Below are 4175 nucleotides of genomic sequence, written 5' to 3'. Positions count from 1 at the left end.
CTTTTTGACATTTGCACCTGCTTCTGTCTCCCGCCTGGCCACTAACCGTACTCTACTTGTTTACAGACTCGTTCCAGCCCGAGCTCTTAGATCGACACCAGAACCAGTTCTTTCTTTGAGAAGCCAGGGTCTCTCTAATAAACTTTTTATAATTCAGTTTCAAGTGTTTGTGGTGATTTTGGTCCAGTATTTGAAGGGGTTCGTTACACCTTGAGACAGTGATCCACGCCTTCATAACATCTAGGCTTGATTACTGCAATTCACTTCTGTTTGGAATCAGTCAGTCCTCCATTGCTCGTCTACAACTGGTCCAAAATGCTGCAGCCCAATTTTTAACTGGTACAATTCAAAATTCTCATGTATGTTTTTAAATCACTGAACAGTTCCGCCCCATCCTATCTCACTGATCTTCTGCAGCCATATGTCCCACCGCGCTCTCTGAGGTCAGCAGACCAGATGCTTCTCTCAGTCCCAGAAACCTGTCGTAAGCTCAGAGGTGACAGGGCTTTCTCTGTTGCAGGTCCACGACTGTGGAATGAGTTGTCACTGAGTGTCCGGCAGGCTCCCACACTCTCAGTCTTTAAGTCTCGCTTGAAAACCCACTTCTATTCTCTTGCCTTTAACACGTTGTGATTTGTTTTGGTCTGGTCTGTTCTCTACTCTGTTGGCCATTTTAGTTAGCTTCTGCTGCTATTTGTATCTGTATTTCTATTTTATGTTTTCCTGTCCGCTGTACATGTTTGTTTTCTTTTGTACAGCACTTTGGTTGGCCTTGTTGCTGTTTTAAGTGCTCTATAAATAAATTGGTATGGTATGGTATGGTAAGATATTTCCTGTTTAGACTGGTCCTATGTTTTTGATCTGCTCAGAGACGGGATTATAATGAAATTATGACCCGGTTCTGACTGGGTTAAACTGGGTCAGCAAACTCTTAAGACAGTCTCCCTGATGATTCAATATCTGTCACGAAAATAGTTTAATCTGCTTGCCACATCACGTAGAAAGGCTTTGAAGCACTGTCTCATGCTTTTACTAACATGTCAGTACACATAAGACCATACTTAGTCACGCCCCCTCATACACTGATAGGCTGAGCTCCCCTTCTGCGAAAGGAGGAGTCATAGGACCCCTTAAATTAGTAATGACACGGGACTTTGGGGCTCTTCCGGGTCTGTTTCCGCGACACAGTCCGGAGAGTCCAGCGCTGTAAAACTGTAATATTCTCCTGCCTTTTTAATATAATTGACAAAACTTAATTGACGTCTCATTGATTTATTTGTTAGCATGAGTTGCCACTTCGTGGGCTGGATGGGGTTTCCGGATCCGGTGGCCCGCAGCCAGCTCCCATCTTTAACAGTTGGTGCCGTGTTCTGGTCTTTCGTTTTAGAAGTGGTAGCTCAATTTTTATTATTATTTAATGGTGACACAGCGGCAGGTGAATGGAGTCAGAGCAGACTGAACAAGCCGACTATTCATCTTCTCATAAGGTAAGCAGGAAACCTGTTAAATCGAATTTCTGCGTGCCCCATAAGGACGTTTAGGCTGCTCTGTTTTCGGTCCGGTGTACGCAGTTTAGTGAGCTAAAAGGCAGTAGAACATTACAGTTTAATACGTGATTTTGTGTGTATTTATCGGACATACAAATTTATATATGTAACGTTTTTTTCGCCTGGGCGCGCGGGGAGCGAGCCAGAAACGTTAGCAACAACGCTAACCGGAAGTGGTCCGCGAGCGTTTTAAACACGCGAAACGTAAATTTTTCTTTAAAATTTACGCTTCGTTCAGTTGATGTAAATGCCCATACATAAATTGTCGTTTGTTTATTGAAAAATACAGAGGATACGACATGGCTGACGGTTTAAAGCCTCATGTAAAAATTGTGGCGTCATTTTTTTTGCTGACGTTAGAATATTTATGAGAAAAAGTGCTCAGTCCAAAAGATGTTCCGGGCGTAATTCCCTGTCGCTGTTTATTAGAAACGCGTTAAAACTTGGACGTCTGGACAGCATCAAGTGGTGTGGTCATGTGACAGTTCGAAAAAACCTTACGTGGTTTTGGGTGTCTGTGGGGATAAATAGCTATCTTCCTCGGAAAATGTGATGACCTCGGGGTTCTGTTTATGATAGCCTCCTTTAGGCTTGTAACAAAAGACATACAGACAGGCCAGCTTTGCATCCCCGAGCGACGTAGCTGTTTTTATATATTCTTTTTTTAATATACTTTTTTATTCTTGTTTATTTTCGGTCAGGGATGCGCTAGCTTGAACGGCTGAATCTTTAAAGTACACCAATTTATAGAATGATCCCTAGAAAGTATCTAGAAGAAGAATGATCCCTAGGAAATGTCTAGAAGTGGTACCTAAAAGAAGAATATATGGATAGTTAAGATAGGGATAATTAGAAATCTTTAGAACAGGCAGAGAGGGACAGATAGAGATTATTTTCATGGTCAAAAGAGAGTACAACGTTTTTTGCTAGATTGGAGTTTTGCAGATGAGGATATGGATTCATTAACGTTGAGGGACAGATAGCTTTTTAGAATAGGCAGTGAGGGAAATATGTTTTTTGTAAGTTGAGGGACAGACAAGAACCTAGTACAAGGTCACTTAAATAACAGCAAATGTACGCAGACTTATAAAAACCTAAGGCGGAGGAATCCTCATACATCAGGCATAAAATTGGTAAGTGACTTTTTTATATTACATGATTTTATTTTAAATAACTTTTAAAAACCAACAGGTACAGTTCAACCTGGGAGCCCAGACAGAAAACGTAAATCTCCACACTCAAGTTGATGTGAGTAGATGAACACAGACCTTCTCTCTTAAGATAATGTGACAGGTCAAGGATGTTTTTCATTTATCACAGTATCATGTGTGTGGATCATAGTGTCGTTTTTGTCTAGAGCAGAGACAGACTGGAGCCTTGTGTTTTGTTTTTATTTTTATTTTCTTGCAGGATTTTGAGTTGTTATAGATTACAATGAATTAAAAGATGGGGGAACTCAAACATGTCTGTGGAGTTGAACCAACCAGGGTGAAAGTATTTGGGGAGTATTGTGATGGATATATTGGTGGATTATAGGCAGTTATGGTGGTATATTTCTATGGAGGTTGGGTGTCCTTGACAGAGAACACTCTTTTATATATTGGTTATTTAACAAAAGTATTGAACTTGAAAGACAAACGGTAATGAATCTAGGGTGTTGACTGAAAAACATTGAATGGGGATACACTGGTGGTAAAGAACAATTTTTGTGAAAGTCCCTTAAAGACAGAAGGATGATTGAAGATGGAGAAAACTATTCCAGATTAGAGAAAATGTTTTAAATGATTAATGGGAGGAGAAATTATCTAACTTGATATGAATGTTATTTGAACGATCTAGTAAACAAAAAATATATATGAATGTTATGGTATAATGATATGTTAAATAAGATTGACATATCTAATAATTATTAGACATATGATAATTTTTAAGTATTAGACATATGGTAATTTTCTTATTGATTGTGGCGTCCACTAGAACAGGATAACCATGATATTTGTGCCTTTATCTGTAGAATGAGAGAGTTTGCAGGCCGTCATGACACGAACCATCAGGACTTAACCTTGAATTATTAGATTGGATCATGTGTGCATAATTAATCTTGCATTGTAAATTTTTATCTGTATAAATACAAGATCATTTTTTGCTGTTTTTACTTGTGTTTCTGATTTTTATAATATTTATCTTCAAATTTAATTGTTTTGTTATTGACATACATGTGAAATGATCAATGCTATGAATTTTCACCTGAGGTAAAATGTTGAGGTGTTTCTTATTTTTATTAAATAAAATTGCAGGGTCTGTTGGAGGTGATGACAGCTCTCATATGGACTCTGGAGGGGAGAGTAGACAATAATAATATTTAAACATTTGAATTATTCATTAAAAGCTACACGAATAAATAACATGTATACTATCATGTAAAGCAACACTGATTAACACATGCATGTTAGAATTTGAGGTGTGGAGCCTCCTCAGCAAAGATAGGCCTCCTTTGCTGAGGACGTCTGACATACAAAGGTATTTTGCCTGGTTCAATAGGAGTCATGTTGAAAAACACACATTTGCACACACGCATACGCACACACACATATATACATACACACACACACACACACACACATATAT

This window comes from Nematolebias whitei, chromosome 15, assembly GCF_014905685.2.
Source record: "Nematolebias whitei isolate Nwh7 chromosome 15, NemWhi1, whole genome shotgun sequence".
Taxonomy (NCBI): Eukaryota; Metazoa; Chordata; class Actinopteri; order Cyprinodontiformes; family Rivulidae; genus Nematolebias; species Nematolebias whitei.
The sequence above is the reverse complement of the archived record's forward strand: the minus strand, read 5'-3'. Positions refer to the sequence as shown.